General features: G+C 45.2%; 1 protein-coding gene across 7 annotated transcripts in view; it reads left to right on the forward strand.

Moving 5' to 3' along the window:
• Positions 1-17,315, forward strand: part of Lhfpl2 (lipoma HMGIC fusion partner-like 2) — a 138,259-nt gene that overhangs the window by 44,930 nt on the left and 76,014 nt on the right. The window contains exon 2 of one of the 7 annotated variants that reach the window (XM_011244640.2): positions 15,754-15,948. The exons of the other annotated variants lie outside the window; for them this stretch is intronic. The gene's annotated coding sequence lies outside the window, so the exon portion shown is untranslated. The remainder of the gene's footprint in view (positions 1-15,753; positions 15,949-17,315) is intronic. 7 annotated transcript variants of the gene reach the window in all.

The raw sequence follows: 17,315 nt of genomic DNA on the forward strand, positions 1-17,315 counted from the left end.
TGGACACAGCCTCTTCTGCTACACACACGCTCTGTAGCTTCCTGAGCAGTAGTTTCCAGGAAGAGCAGCAACTTTTGGGCCTCACTCATCATCTGTTTCCTATTTGTTCCACATACTCCAGTTTAAACTTTCAAGGTCATTCCACCCCCTCAAAGACTGGAAGCAGCTGGACCTATGGCTCACGCTGACTTGCTGGACCTATGGCTCACGTTGACTTGCTGGACCTATGGCTCGCACTGACTCCGTATCTTCTAAAGGTCAGCGTATCCCACAGCCTCTCTAGAGTGAGCCCTTTGAATCAGCATCTGAAGATATATAAATATGCACACCCCCAGCAGAATCAAGTACTTCAACGTGTTAAAATTGTGTGTGTGTGTGTGTGTGTGTGTGTGTGTGTGTGCAGATGCACGAATCATGCCAAGCATGTGGAGATCAGAGGACAACTTGTGGGAGTTCTCTTTCTACCGCATGAGTCCTGGAAAGCCAACTCAGGTTGTTAAGTTAGGCGGCAAGCGCTTTACCCACCAATCCATCTTGCTGACCTCAAATACTTTTTATTTTCTTTTTTGGGGGGGTGTGGGGTGGGGTGGGTGGGGAGGGGGAACTCTCCTGTATCTCATGGCTCAAACTTATTACATAGCAGGGGGTGACCTTGAACTTCTGATCATCCTGCCTCTACCTCCCAAGTGCTAGGACTGTAGGTATTTGCCATGGCTGTTTATATGATACTAGCAATTGAAACTCAGATTTCATCCATGCTAAGGAAGTGCTCTGACAACTGAACTGTAGTGGAGCCATGTACCTAGGTCCCTCTGTATCACTTGGGCAGAAGCATCTGTCTGTGTTTCCTGTAACAGGGAGAGAGCACACGGGTACTCAGTGCCAAAGGCTCATCCTTTACTTGATTATGGGTAGGATAGACTTCCCAGCAAAGCTGGTGCTCGGTTCCCCTTGGTCTCCCTTGAGAAGTTACTCCCTTGTAGCTGACTTTCTTTCTCCAGTACCTTCTATGGGGAACTGGACAAAAGCCACAGGAGGCTTCTGTTCTTTTCATTTTAATCGAGAATCTGTGAAAACCACAAACCCTTCTCCCCAACTGATATTTGGAGTTTGGAGTTTAGAAGTATTATTTAGAAATATATTTACAAATAGCACTGATACGAGATGATTTCATCCTGGAGTAAGAATAAAGACTTATTTATCATCTAGGAGCAAAACCCTGTTTACAGATCATTTTTTTTGCCTTTGCCCAGCAAATGGCGTTGCTGTGTGACCGCGACAACCCAAGTTCAGTCTTTAGAACGCATATAAAGATGGACGGAGAGAAACCAACTCTACAGTGTGGTGCTCTGACCTCTGATGGTGTACGGTGCCAAAGGTCCTTTTCATCATGTGGGCATGAACACACAATGAAGACAACATTTTCAAAGTCACTCCTTTTTTGAATTGGTTGTCTTTTTGGTTTTCAAGATAGGCTTTCTCAAGAAGGGCTGGCCTTGAGCTCAGAGATTCCCCTTCCTTCTGACTCCCAAGCGCTGAGATTAAAGGCACCACCGCTGCTTCTAACAGTCACTACGTAATCACCAAGAAGGCTTTGAGTGGGAACGAAATAGTTCCCTTATTTTAATCCTGGGCCCTGCTTATAAAAGTAGCTCCAGGCTAAGAAGACTCTAGTCTGAATTGAGCTAGTGGCTCATTTGTTGATGTATGTACTTCATATTACTGCTAAGCCATGACTCCCTCCACCATAGCTATCTCCCAACCTTTAGCTTCTGATTCGTGATGAAGGATGAGGAAGCTCCAGGAATTCATTTGTTTTTCCTTCTAAAGATCCCCTTATAGGCTTTATTTAAAGGTCTGGGCTGGAGCATAATGGAAAGGTTTTCTCGGTAAATGGAATTTCGAGGCACTGCTTTCTTGGCTCTGATCAGGCAGTCAGGCCCTTTGTCAACACAGAGTCAGGATTTGGTAGTGGGCACTGCAGTATGTGTATCTTTCTGATTGTTACCTGACCATAGCCAGAGGCCATACCGCAGGAAAAGCACAAAGCTATGGCAAACAGCAAAACTACCAAACTTGTCTCACTTTCTAGGCCACGGGCGGAAGGGCATCTTGCTTTGGTGGAAGACAGTTCTCATCTGTCTCTTTTGCAGAATCAGATTCCAAAAGGTGGAAGAAATTATATGAGATTTGAAAAACATAAGAATATACTTTCTCAGAAGTATCTTCTTGATGAATATGTGTCCCCTCCCCCTTATAGCTTCTAGGAGCAGGCAGTGGGGCTGGGGGCATGAGCCACTCCCCGAAACGTGCACACATGTGTTGGTAGATCACGCGTGATAGGACAGGTTTTTGGGAGCAAGCCCGCTGCTGGGCACCCAGACTTTCAAATAGAGAGGAATGGAACTGGAGGCGCTTTCAGACTCTAGGCAGACACTTCCAGGACTTCTCTCTCCTTGATCTTTTGCCAGGGGCAAGCACATGTCCCCAGTCAGAAGCTCTTTTGAGATACTGAGATAAGAATGGTGTGTTTGTCTCTCTGTCTCCCCCGCCCCACCCCCTTTCTCCCATTCACACTTTGTCTGGACCAAGAAGGTAGATACAGATGGTATAAGAAAGGTTATATTTTATTACGGTGAGGGTCAGCACACAAGCTTCACACTCTAAATTCCCAACCTCAATCCTAAGCCCATCTCCTCAAAGCTGCTCACCCATGTGGCATAGCTTAGCTGAAGGTCAGATTCAGTCTGTAAGAGAAGTCTCTGGTTCAAGAGTCGGGATCCCGGGGAGACTGTCCGGCCGCAGGGCGGGTCAAGGTGGTGCCTCTCCAGATGTGCAGAGCAGAGCGATGCTCTTGGTCTCAGCTTATATACTGTCCAGTGGGGTTCTAAGACTCTGTCTGGTTATCCTGAGTGCACATGTCACTAGGTTCTGGCTATCAGGTACAGCCTTGGGTGTAGTGGGATTCCAGACTAAGCTATTTTTACATGCCTAGAAGGGACTTTTATTTTTTTAACCATGCTCATTGCACAACTCCTCCCTCTCGGATCTTCCTAAACGTAGTTCAATTCAACCATTTTAAGTGAAACTGAAAAACAAATTAAAACTCCCCACAACAGAATATTCTCTCTGGCAAGGAAAGGAAATTATCAACTAAACTTCCTCAAGGATCCCAGGCAGCAAAATCGTAAACCAGCGTCTCTCAGACTCTTGGCAGAAAACCAGCCTTGCTTCTCCTTGCTTCTTAGAACACACCCCCACCCCTAGTATATTTCTCTCTCTGTGTGTGTGTGTGTGTGTGTGTGAGAGAGAGAGAGAGAGAGAGAGAGAGAGAGAGAGAGAGAGAGAGAGAGAGAAAGCCCCATCTGGCTTTCTGTGTATACCAGGGACCTGAACACTGTCCTTCATGCTTATGGGCCAAGTACTTTACCCAGTGGGCTATCTCTGCAGCCTAAGGTTCTTTCTGCTCTGTCTTTAAAAATTAAAAAAAAAAAATGAGAATCTGTTAGTTCTTATTCTTCTTGTGATTGATATCTTGGTTTTGCTTGTGAGAGAGAAATAAAATCAATGTGCTGGCGTGTCCTATCTTTAATTGATTCTTTCTGCAGGTGAAACGCAGCAGCCGTGCCGGAGAAGGGAGCATAATTCATATCTTTGTGACTCTGTCCAAGTTCTGAGAAACTGTTCAAACTCAGTTTTGCTGGTATTTACCAGTTGAGGTCCAGCCAACCCCTGTACTTGCCTTTCCTTCCCAGAGGGCATGATAAGGAAAGAGGGGGAGAAGAGTTCAAAGAACGAAAAACAGAGGTTTCATTAGGGTAGCATTGGGGGTCAGGTAAACATGGCTTTCGAGTTTCATTGAAGAATTCCAGAAAGCCGAGGGCAAAGTCTCCAGAAGGGTTGTAGCATGGTGGGAAGTTCTTCTTTAAAAGAATGTCAGAAAACGCAATATAATACTCTTAGGGAACAGAAACTATTAAAGTAGGAAAGGATATAACCCTCCCCCCAGGTTTCTTTCTTTATTTGAGAAATTTGGAAGACCCAGAGAAGATCGTCTCTAGTGACCAGAACACACGTCTTTATTGCACACTTGCTCCCCAGCAGCTGTGGTGTCATTGAGTTTGTGAACTTAGATTTTCAGTGCAGATTCATCGCAGACCTGCCTTGGAGCCAGCAGCATGTGTGCTCTTGGGAATCCAGGCACCTTCTGTGGACCTGCCGTTGAGGGCATAGGCTACCTCCTGGCTGTCTATCAAGAGAGCCGGCGTTAAGGCGATGCCCTGTTTGTCTGGAAAGCGTCTTCCAGGGGACTTTCGGGTGCGTGGCTTCTGACACCATTCCACCTAACTCCATCTGGAAATCTCTTTCTCATTTCACTTAAAAAAAAAAAAAGCTAAAACAGTCCCCATTGATGCCAAAAGAAATGAAACCATGAGTTAAGCAACTCGTGGAAATTGTGGAATTTCTGTCGAGGAGATCTTCAAAGTGGAACATAAAAATTAGGTCGCTTAAGTAAGTCTGCTTGGAGGGCGACCAAAATGGTCTTTCGCAGTGTTCCAGATTTATTAACCACTCAGGTTAGTACTCATATCTCAGGAGATCAGAAGAATAGTCAGTCCTTTGTTTGCGGCCATTGATGTTAAATGCTGAGCTCTGTGGTGACTCCTGCCTTGTGTGGTAGTACTGCGTCTGCAGGTCGAGGGGTAAATGGGAGGGATACAATCAGAGAAGTTCTCCTTGTAGAAAACAGCATGTGTTCTCTTCAGAGGATGGCGTGAAGAAGGCAATTGGCTGGCTAAAGCCCAGAGAAGCCACCAAACGGCCACGATTCGGTGTAGAAACACGATCCACGCGCAACTGTTGTACCGCAAGGATGTTTAGATCTGGGCTACTGGACACTCTTGACTCTACAGAGTTAAGCAGATTGTCTGGAAGAAGCCAGTAGAATCATCTGGCTCCAGTATGAGCCTAGAATGATAAAAATTGAAAAGTCAAAGAAAAGGTTCTTTGTGGGATGCCAAACCACAGTGAACATAGCTTTTGGTGACTTTGCTGAATTCCCCCTGAGCCTGGAGCCATTGGCTTCTCCTTCTGCAAATTACATCCAGATCTTCCTCCTACTGCATAGTGGCTGGCCCATCTGCCTGCCTCCCACTGACCTCAAAAGAGACAAACTTCCAGGGCTAGCGAACACTCGCACCAAAGAACGCGGAGGTTTTCTCAGCCGTGGAAACAGAAAGCTGTGGAAGGTGCTTAGCAGAGAGGAATTCAAGCGGTAAAAGCCCCGGTTTTTATTTTTATGTGTGTTGGTAATTTTGAGAACTTCATGAGTTTTTCCACATTCCATTTTTAGGGTAAAGGTTTTGGAATTTTATTTGTTTATTTTTTAATTCTTTCAAAAAATCATTTTATGTGCATGAGTGTTTTGCGTGAAGGTATTTATATGCTACCATACGTATGTCTGATGCCCACAGACATCAAAAGAGAGTGTTGGATCCCCTGGAATTGGAGCTATTGCTATGGATGGTTGTGAGCTGCTGTGTAGGTGCTGAGAGTGGAACTCTGGTCCTCTGCAGGAGCAGCAAATGCCTTTAACCACTGAGCCACCTCTCCTGATTCTTGTTTATTATTTTTGAGACTAGCTCTCTTGTACTTGAAGCTGGCCTGAGGCTTTCTGTCCTCCTGACTCAGGCTCCTCAGAGGTGAGATTGCAGGTGTATACAGGTCCACCCAGAAAGATTTAGGAACTTACCTTAGTGACTTGCTGAATTCCGCCTGTGCCCGGAGCCATTGGCTTCTCTAACTTCTCTGACTTTAACTTTAGATTAAATGTCCACTGCCACTCTCTCCTGATCTGCTCTGTGCGTGTGGGACGTCCTCAGGGATCCGCAAATCCATTTTCCTTGGGGTTTATTTTCCCTGTGCATGTTGCCAAGGCTGGTCTTGAACTTGTGGTGTTAGCATTCCTGTTCAGCCCTTGAGTATCTGGGGCTTTGGGCCTGGGTCTCTGAACCCCACATTCTTTGCCTTTTTTTCCTTGGGCAGGCAGACATCATTGTGAGAACTCTTAAGCTTCAACATTTGGCTTTAGTGCTGGTGTCTTTCTTTTTAGCTTTTTAAGGAGCATACTCATTAAAATGAAGCCATGAGTTTAGTTCTTTCTCCCTTGAAACTTTCCTTTGTTTGGAGTTAGTTCCGTCATGAGTGAGGCTTCTCAGGATGTCTGTTTACTTATGACAGTCCCTTGATCTCATGTGTAATCCTAATACAGGACACAAATGATGTGGCACCTTTGGTTGGTTTGTCATCAGGTCCCTTATGCCCCAGAGTTCTCAAGACACATCAGAGCCCACCAGGCCCTGAGGAACCTGTTTTGTAATATGATGCCAGAAACACAGAATAGGAGGGACGTGGTTATTGTCTGCCTCAGCCAAGATTATGTGGTGGTTATTAAGCTAGAGTTGTACTGAGGAGGCCAGGCTAGATTTGAATTCATGATGTTTCTGCCTTAGTTGTTCTAGTATTGGGATAGCGCATGTATGCTGTCACACCTGGCCCACCAGAAGGCTTTTTGTCACCTCATCTCCCTGGACTGGAATTGGCTCTCTGAAGGATGCTGTCCACAGCAGCAGCTCACTGAGTGCATTGTTGTTATTGAGTTACACAGAACCTGCTGAGGTTTGAGCTGTGTCAAGGTGACATAGTCGCTGAGGACAGTGGTAGGAAGAATTGTTCCATTCTAGTGTGAATGGCCTTGCTTCACCTTAACAAATGCTCTGGAGCAAAAACTGAGGTGAGCAGAACGGTCTTTAAGGAAAGATTGTTCAGAGACCTCAGCAAGGCATCTGCAGCCCTCTGACCTTGAAGAAGCTTGTAGAGAAAGAGGCCTACACCAGTTGTAGGTTGTTGTCTACCATTGACTATAACTGGATTTACTCAAAGACATTAGCTTAATTAGTATAGTAAACTAAAAGTTGCTTCCTATCATTCCATCTTGTTATCACCGTTGGATGAGGAATGCATCTAAGACCTCGTTCAAGACTTTGGAGCTCGCTAATGCATTTGAGAATGGAGATGATCAGGCCAAGCTCAGAGGTCAGCCACTGTGTGGGCCAGTCAGCTGGGTGGGGCTCTGTGGCCAGACTGTACTCATAACCCTGACTGATGACGTCTCACTGTGCCATGGGTTGGTCTCAGGAGTGCTTAGAGAGAACATGGAAGGACTAGGCCAACATAGCTTTCCTTCCTGGGACCACAGAGGGCCTTTTTCCTAATGGAGGAGGGCGTGGCCCTCTCATCTTGGTGTAGGGGAAACCCTACCTACCTCTTTGACACCAAGATACTCACTGTTACTGGGTCTCCTCAGTTTGAAGGCGAAACTTCACCCTCTGAGTTGAACAGAGCCAACAGTTTCAGTGACTAGTACTTCATAGGTCTCCATAGCTCTCCCCTACTGTGGGGAATTAGGAGAGAGCAGAGAATAAGAAAACCCTGCTTCTGTTTTTACTTCATTGTGTTTTGTTGTTCTAGTTGTTGTTGTTGTTGTTGTTGTTGTTGTTGTTGTTTTCTTTGAGACAGGGTTTCTCTGTGTAGCCCTGGCTATCCTGGAACTCACTCTGTAGACCAGGCTGGCCTTGAACTCCGAAATCCGCCTGCCTCTGCCTCCCAAGTGCTAGGATTAAAGGCGTGCGCCACCACTGCCCAGCTAGTTTCTCAATTGTTAAATGTCATTATACAATTAAAATTTGAAACATCTGTTTTTTTTTTCGATAGCAGCATACAAATATTTAATTTTTAAAAATATTTTAATTAATTATTTTATTATATAAATATGAATGTTTTGCCTGCATATATGTCTGTGTTCCATACTTTCCTGGTGCCTGTGGAGGCCAGAAGGGATAGGCATCTGAGCCCCTGGATCTGGAGTTACAGACACTTATGGGCTGCCACGTGTGTGGTAGGAGATGAACCTTGGTCCTCTGGAAAGACAGCCAGTGTGTTTAACCACTGAGCCATCTCTCTAGCTCTAGAACACAGGAGTTTTATGAAGGTTTTTTGTAGGGAGCACAAAAAGTGAGATTGCAGTGCCCAAACTTCCCTTACACAATGGTTTGGTGTGAGCAAGTCTTTACTGCTAACCACGGGGCAGTTCCCTGCTTCTGAGCAGAAACTGTAATTACTGTATGGGGCCTCAGCAGGGCTCCATCCTTGGACAGGAGTCACCTGGATTCAGTTATTTATATTGTATTATATTATGTTTTCTTCTGTGAGAAATAAGAAAGACAAGTAGCCTGAAATGAGCCATCTCAGGCACTTTTTTTTTTAATGAGAAAAATATTGGTTTCTTTTATACAAAAGGCAAATGTTACAGAATTCTAAAACTTGCCCACCCCTGAACCTTCCTCCCAACCCCTTCCCTTGCCCCATCCATCTCCTAGACAGTCCTCAGCCAATTGTAAAACCGACCACAAAAATCAGGATTTCGTTGCATTAATTAGTTCTAGGCAGTGGCTTCCAAAGTGTTGAACTGTGGATATTTTCTTCAAAATTATAAATGGAAGTCTGATACCGGGAGTGGGAGAGAGGAAAGCAAAACTGCCCTGGCTGTCACTTGGAAACAGCTCTGCTTCTCTCTCAGACTCTGGCCGTCCACGGAGGACCCTCTCTGCAGGGCGCCTGGGGTGGTGCAGGGCTTTGGCAGTGGCATTGAGCAGCTTGGCTCTGGTAAGTGGGATTTCTCTTGTGTTTTCTGTTTCTCATCACTGAGGTTGACTGTTTTGGTCGGTGTTGATGTTTCGAGCTACATAGCTCGTTGCAAATTTAAACACTTACCACCCCAGTCAACCAGTGCCTTTTCTGTCTTGCATTTTTTGACCTGTATGTTCAGCTCAGCCTCTGACTTTAGTTCCAGGACCACACCTGTCAACCCCTTTCAGTCTCAGTGAGGAAGCATTTCATCTCACAGACTTGATTTGTAATTGCTAACGATAGTTTCTGCTCCTGTCAATGGTAGACATTCATGTTCATGGACCTTGTAGTAATGAGCATGTTGGTTTTTATAAAAGCCCGTTTTAAAAACCAAATTCTGCCTATTTTCATTTCCCCACAAAGCAATTAAAAAGTAATACTGGATGATTTTTATACAGTCAATAATCTTGAAGTATTTCTTAAGTTTTGAATGGATTAGAGTAACCCAGAGCTCTACAAAAGAAGACCACAACCTTGGATGAATGAATGTCCCAGAATACTCATCCTGTGGCACTAAGAGTGGTCTTTCTCACTATTGAGATGTGTTCATGAAGCAGTTTGTGAGTACTGGATATGTAGAGTTATTTGGCTAAGCTTTGAAGAGATGAGAGCAGATTCTTGACCTGTGCCCACGAATTTAATGACCACATTCTGCAAGGTTGATGCTGTTGTTGCTTGGCAACTCTGCCCATACTTACCTCACCCTTACTCATGACTCCTGTTACACTGTCAGGAAGGGATGGGACCAGGGGGCCTGAACATTTGAAGGGGAGAAGTTGACTTTTAGCCTATGCTCCTGACCTAAGACAAAGATGGGGGAACCTGGAAGAAGGGGTGGGAGGACATGCTATACCTCCATTAAATGAAGGGTTAGGGACTTAAGGGTGAGGTTGTCACTACAATTGGGAAGACATTAGTGTTTTGTAACAGTTTCCTCCGAGATTGAGACATTGCATCCTGCAGGAAGTTCCTTAAGCAGGAAGGTAAATAATTCAAAATAACTTCAGGAAGTTCCTGAAGCTGACCAGATTCACTGGGCCCCTCCCTGACAGAGTAAACAATATGAGCTGAAGTCTTTCTGAGACCAAGAGCTGAGCTTCAGAGCACAGAAAAGCTGTAGAGGACTCAGACCAGAACCACTTCCTGGAAGAAGCAGAAACCAGCTGAGGCACCTAGAAAGGACAGTCTCCAACCTGTGACCTGCCTTCAGGCTATGCAGTACAGTCCAGCTCCCCAGCTTTGTGAGCTGTCACCCAGGCTAGGGTGGGCCTTGGTGATGCATGTGTATTGTTAGAGTCATTTCTGCTCCTGTAAGTGACCCCTCACCCATATGTAACCCCAGTAAAACTCATGGTTCACCAGCTTGGACTTTGGTGGCATCTGGACTTTGGTCTCTCACAGGGTACGTATCTGGGGTGAGGAGATGTGTATGTTGCGTCTCCTTAGGAAAAGTTTTTATCACACAACAGTTGGACTCTCCAAGAAGTTCTGGCAACTTCCATGTACCCCTTGGGTATAGTTTTGATTGTAGCTTGCTTCTTACTTTTTTTTTTTTTTTTCTGATTTGACACATGATCCTACCCACTTTTCCATGGAAGTCTATAATTACAGTGGTTTACGGGTGACAATTCTGTTATGTGTTGTTGTTTTTAGTTTTAAATAACAAATCCAGCTCTATGGCATGATACTCTCGGTTAGACTGGCAAAGTTGTTCCAGATTTTCCGAGTAAGTTCTCATTGCATTGTGTCTTTTTAACGGGTGATGGCCCTGCCTTGGTTGCCCATAGTATACCTTTACATGAAGTGACCCCATTGAAAGGGCTCCGTGGCTGAGACTGTTTTTTTATGATTTATTAATAAAGTATATTTATTGAACATTATGGATAAAAGGCACCGTCATAGGCTTTATAAACTGTTTAGTGGTTCAGAGGCCCTTTTTTTTCTGTTACGATGCAGGGTTTTTGTTGGCAACAGTGGTTCACGAATCACAGGGCAGTCTTCCGATCTCTTTGTAGGCAAGGATGACCTTGAACTCCTAATGCTTGTGCCTCGACCTCCAGAGTGCTGGGATTGCAGTTGTGTGTTGCCATGCACTGTTTATGTGGTGTTGGGGACCAAACCTAGGGCTTTGTGTGTGCTAGGCAAGCCCTCTGCCCTTGCGCCGTACCCCGAGCCCCTACCTGAGCGTATTTCCTGAGCCGCCTGCTTCTGGAAGTGGTGAAAGCATTTGCCTAGAGCTCAAGAGCAAGTGGGGGGCCAAGGGGTCTGTTCCTCTGCAGGGTCCGTTCCTCTGCAGGGTAGTGCGAAGGCTGCTCCTCTCAGAGCCTGCAGTCACCCCAGTGTGATGTCACATCCATCACCGGCTTATCTATGTCAGCGTTTTAGAAAAGTTTGAAGTTGTGAATTGGGTAGGCTACTTAGCATCTAAATATACCTGGAAGAGACAGCATTGACCTCTGGACAGTGCCCTGCAGGAGCAGCCACCACCTCTCTGTCCCCACGAGATCCTCAGAGAGGACAGGGCAAAAGGCCACAGAGTATAGAGGATGGTTGGTCTGAGCACTAAGAGAGAAGCCATTTCATGGGTAGAGCAAAATGCCTTGTCTCGATGTCTTTGAGTTTGGTAGGGAATGTGTTCCCCAGTTGGTACTTTTAGACTAATGGGCAGATGAATCCGGGCGTGCATATGGAGGATACACACATGAAACAATGGAATAGATAATGAAAACTCTAACCCCATAAAGGCTGGTAATCCAAGCACCCGTCCTTTACAAACACGCCTACCCTTTTCACCATTACAGCCAGTCTTGCCAGTGGGTAGTGATCCCACCCCGAACACCCCCCACAGACGCCACCTAGGGTTTTTTCTTTCCTTTGGTTCTTTGTTCCTGTTTCTCTTGTTTTGTTTTGTGTGTCCGTGGGTGGTTGATATTCAGTGTCTTCATCAATTGTCTTCTTTATTTCTGAGATAGAGTCTCTCATTGAATGGGGAGCTTGGCAGTTCGTTCTAACTGGCTGGCCAGCAGGCCCTAGAAGTTTTGGAATTAAAGGCTTGTGTGGCATCCACTCTATGTGGGTGCTGGGAATCAAACTCCGGTCCTCATGTTTGCATCACAAGTACTTTACCAACTGGGCTACCTCTCCATCCCTCTTTGGGTTCTTTCCCTTATTTTTAGAAGATGAAGTAAGTATAAGACATTTCCCAAATGTGAGCTGCTGGTGTGTCTCTTGGTTCCTCACAGTGGTGATGCCCTGCAGTGAGCTCCCTGGGGGAAAGATCTTGATCAGACTTCCAGGAGGAGCCCTGCAGGCTGCATGAGCCATTAGCAAGGTTACAACCCTTAGAGATGTGCAAGGGTCTCTGCAATGCAGTTCATAGATTACATAGGTTTTTCCTAGACTCCCATGCCAGCCGTCCCGGAGGCACCATCTCTACTTGTGGAATCTACGCCTTGGCCTGTGTGTGTGTCCATAAGTACCTTGTTTTTGGAAATCGTTTTAATGGGTAAATAGTCTCATATTTCCACTTTTACTCTTGGCATCTGTTTTAGGGAACACTGGTTTGTTATTACTTAAAGCTTATGCCTAGGTTTGGAATGTAGACTGCCCTGCCGGGGGGAATGTTAAGCCGAGAGAGCACTCTGTAGCCTGTGAGCACTCACAGGCCTTGTTACTACTCAGCTCTGTGAGCCTGTGAGCACTCACAGTCCGAGTTACTCACCGTGGCCACCCGCCTGCGTTGGTCTGTTCTCTAGGTGTGTAGCAGTCACCTGTCAGCCTGTTGCAACTTGTGTCTGTCCAGTTGAAATCACCTGTTTGGAGCAAGTAGTGGGAGTGTTGGGTGAGATGTCCAAGTTGTTGTTGTTGGTTGTTGGTGGACAGTAATCACAACAGTTTGCATTTGTGAAATGCTTATATATTTATAGTCATGCTTATATATTTATATACAAAGGAGGCAAGACTATCATGTCAGTATCTCTAGATGAAGGCTCTCAGAATTACTGTGTACACTGGGCCCGTTACTCACCACACAGGTACCTGTCCCTCACCGCCCTGACCCAAACTAAAAATTGTTGTAGGATGGAGTTCAGGGAGACTGGACACTGGTGTTTTGGAAACACACCCATTTTAAGGTTGTCCTTGAATTATGCAATATAACCCCACCCCTACTCCCACTGCCTACGTCTTTCTTTTCTCTTCATTCTACAATCTCGGCCTCATTTTCTCCACTCCTCATAACCCCTGTTTCTCCTGCCCTGCTGGCTCCTCTGTGGAAAACCTGGAGGGATTCTTCCTGTAGTCGTCTTATTTTTTTAAATTCATGTTTCTTGTTCACAAATTTAAATATTTTTATTAATGTTTTACTTTAATGCTCTGTCTGCATGTGCTGTCTTGTATTTGGGAGACAGAGAGACATCAGTTAGAATTATTTTATTCTCAGGAATTTATAACTAAATACCAGGAAAGGAGTCAAGGCCATGTGTATACACATGATTTACCTATGGGTAAATGACAGCAACTGCGGTGTGATGCCCAAACCTAATGTGTACACCACAGTTTAATTGAGTCTCCCTTGGTGCTGGCACAGGAGTAGGCTGTTCTGGGGTATCCAGATATGGAATGGAGGACATACGCCATGATGACATTTTCATGTTGGAGCCAGGAGTTTTCCAGTCCCTAAGAATAAAAGGAAGTGTTTCTGATTTTCAGATTTGACCTGGAGTCCACGAGGTCTAGAAACTGAGTCACACAGTGCTGAGCCTGAGTGGCAGGGCAGCCAGCCCTGTGGAGGTTCCCGGTCCCAGCATTTCACTTCACTTAAGTGAGCACAGCCAGCCCTTGGCAGCCTGCCACCTGCTGGGTTTGGTGGACAGGTCCCTGACACTTGACACTTTGATGCCTTTTCATGAAAATCCTGCAGGTTGTTGGAGACAGGCAGAGAACAGACTCCGGTGACTCCTGCTACTCTCATAACTACCAGGCTGGTCTGTGAGCCACAGTTTATGCTTTGGACGCAGAACTGGGCCACTGCTCTCTGTGTTTGTTTTGCTGAGTTGCCCTTAAAACGTGGAGAAACCTCTCCAAGCCTTTGTTTTACCAACAAAGCACAGTAAAGTAGACTTGGATAATTATCCCTGGAGTTGACTGGTATAAACAGAACCTTAAAGAACAGTCCCACTGGGAATAAAATGAGCCCTTCTTTGTAAGGGAGGAAGGGAGGTCGCTAGAGTGCTGCAGCACTGTTCATGTTAGCTACTCATTTAAGATTCACCTCCAGCTTTAGGTCCACCATGTGTGGGGGTTCAAAGTATCATATCCTGAGTGTTGACGAATCAGCTGACTTAAAATTGTCTAGGCTTGAAGTTCTAGATCGATGGTTACGGAGATGAGGGGGGAGGGAGGTGGCGGGTAGTGGGGTGGGTCAGTGGGCAAAGCTCATGCCATGCCAGTGTGAGAACCTGACTTCACATCCCTAGAACCCATGGAAAGCCAGGCATGACAATGCACATCTATAATCCTGCCTCCCTTTGGGACATGGGTGGTGGAGACATTGTACAGGTCAGCTAGTGGACATGAGCTGTGTCAGAGTGGAAGATGGGGACCAACCTCTGAAGTTGTTTTGGGTCTTCCACACAGGTCTTGTGACACATGCAGAAGCACACACAGAGGCACACACACATACACACACACACACACACACATACACACAGTCACACATGTACACAAACACACACACACACACACACAGGCATGCTCGTACACACAGAGATTTAAAGATATGGAGGATATACTATTTCAAAGCACAGATTGTTGTAGGTAATGATTATGTGACTCAGTTTAAACTGCTCAGCTTTCTATCCGGAGAAGTGAGAATAATAAATGAGGTATACCTTCACCCACGCTCCAGTCCTCTTTTATGCATAGCGTGGCTCAGAAGAGAAACTGCACTGGACTTAGCTCTGAAGATCGCCTGGGGAACACCCGCCCACCCTTGCTCAGGTTTCAGGAAAAGGCTCCCTGTTCAAGGACAATTACTCAGACTCTCCCTCTCTGTGGCTTTTGTGATCATGAACAGCTGGGTCCTAACCGCCTCTGAGACAAACCACCAGACTGCTGTGGGCAGCTCTGTTTCTTACTGAGTTCCTTTTTCACTAGGCTGAAATGTATCTTTGTAACTGCCCGAAATGTATCCTTGTAACTAACTGCCCAGGCGGTTTTCACTCTTTGCTTCTACTTTACAGAGTAATGTGAAGCAGTTCAGATTGGGGCATTTCAAGTTGTAGCAATCTGTAACTGAGAAAGGGGTCTTACGGCTGTTTCCTGTTTCTCACTATTCACTACGGCCAGTGAGACCGGTGCCTGTCACAGGAATGTTGTGCATGGGCACAAAGGACAGCTGTTGTTTCTCCCTCCTGATGCCCGGAAGTAGAACAGGGAGCCGTGGATGGAGATGAATGGAAGTACCAACCTTTTACTGCTTAATGAGAATAGCCGCCATGGTTTTCATGGCACTTAGGATGCCTTCTGGGATAAACAGTGCCTACATTTATTGGGCTATAAATAGTTTAAATGGTCAACCAGACCAATAATATGTAAAAATGTAGGTGAAAGAATGGTCACTAATGAAGACAGATATTTTCACTTTTTTTTTTAATGCACCTGTGTGTTTAACAGCCATTAAGTGTAAGACAGTTGCATATGGGACAGTGAAAAACTTGGTGACATAGCAGAGTGTTCATTGGTGTGAGGGCTTCGGGGGAGGGGAGGGTCTTTCCAGTGAGCAAAGGTATCAAATAATCACCACACAGAGTTACATCTTCATTCATAGAATCTGTACCAAAGGTCAGCTGCTGGAGAGCCAGCACCCGCCACCGCCAGCTGGTGGCCGGTGCCTGACTTGTTGCCAGTCCGCAGTGTGACTTGGAGGACTGGGCGGTACTACTCAGAATTGCATTTCCCTTCACTTTAAAAGGAGGCTAAACTTTCCTCCTCTTGCCTGTGCAGATTCTTAGGATTAAATGTCTTAAGACGTTTGGAGCTGAGTCTTAATGCTGCTGCGTCAGAGTCGTGTGGCTTTCGGATGGTTCTGGAAGCATTGCCATTCCGCTCCGCGTTGTGAAGATAGAGGTTGTACTAGTGCCTCTTGCTGGGCACTTGTGGGAAGCAAAGGAGTGACTTCCCACGGAGGACATAGAACAGGTGGGCAGTTAATGCCTAGTTCCTCATTACCTTTTGTGAATTTTTTGAAGGCTATGTGACAGTCTGTTTTTAGTGTTCTGTGTGTTTTTCTGTTTTTAGTTTTTTAAAGAACATATTGTTCAAATATAAAAATAGTACCTTAAGGGGTTAATGCAATGACTTGTCAGTGAGAAGTACTGCTGCTCTCACAGAGGAACTGAGTTTAGCTCCCAGCACCCACATCAGGCTCACAGCCTCCTGTAACTCCAGCTTCAGGGCATCTAGTGCCACCTTCTGGCTTCAAGGGGCAGTGCATTCAATGCACAGAAACTTACACATACATATAGCTTAAAATGATTTTAAAAGGGAGCGCTTCACTTAGAAATGTAGCCATTAAATAATCACATGGCATACATTCACACACACACACACACACACACACACACACACACACACTACACATACTCTTTAAATAAGATCAGCATCTTAGTTACCAAGCAAACCTAGAGAATTAATTCTCTTGACTAATCCCTCTGAGCCTCCTGACTGTTTTAAAGAACAGTATGACTTTATCAAGAAGGTTTAGTCATGATTCTGAAGACTTACTTACTCCTAATTGTCTTTTGTCTTCAGAGCTTTGGGATACATGGACTTATTCTAGAAATGGTCTTTAGCAGCCTTGTGAGTTCAGCAAGCCCTGGGTGGGATCAGGGTTCTAGCTTGCCTTCTCTAGTACTGTTGTAGTCTTGAAACTCTGTCCAGAGCTTGGCTAGTTTCATATATATAAGAAGGAATTCAAGCAATGTATTTGACTTTCAGTGGTTCTAAGATTGTCGTACCTCCGTGTCTCATTTAGACTTTAAAGAGTATAAAATGTTGATGAAGACCTCTACTTATCAAAGGCCCATTCATAATAATCCTCGTGGTTCATTTCACAGACGGCATATTCAGATAAACGTGCTGGCGATGACTGACCATGACTTCCCCTATTAAAGTGGCGGGGAATGCTTAGAATGTAGCTGCCAATTAGCTTACAAAGAGCCATTGAGTAAAGAAAAACAGCTTTAAACCTATTACAGCTAAGGTCTTTATAGATACAAAATTCTTTTATGTGTTTATTGTTTTAATATGTGAAACCGAGATTATTCTGTATTTTCAAATTCATTTCTTAGCCAAAATTAGTTTATCTCCTTGTTAAACAAGGTTTATTTGTAATTTGTGCGCGTGACTGTTTGGCTTGTATGTATGTGCACCACAAGCCTGTAGGTGCCTCTTCCAAAGGCACTGCACCCCTTGGACCAGGAGTTACAGCCAGCTGTGAGCTGCCTTGTGGGTGCTGGGAATCAACCCGTGATCCTCTAGAAGAGCAACCAGTGCACTTCACAACT

The sequence above is a fragment of the Mus musculus genome, chromosome 13 (genome assembly GCF_000001635.26).
Source record: "Mus musculus strain C57BL/6J chromosome 13, GRCm38.p6 C57BL/6J".
In the NCBI taxonomy this organism is placed as follows: domain Eukaryota; kingdom Metazoa; phylum Chordata; class Mammalia; order Rodentia; family Muridae; genus Mus; species Mus musculus.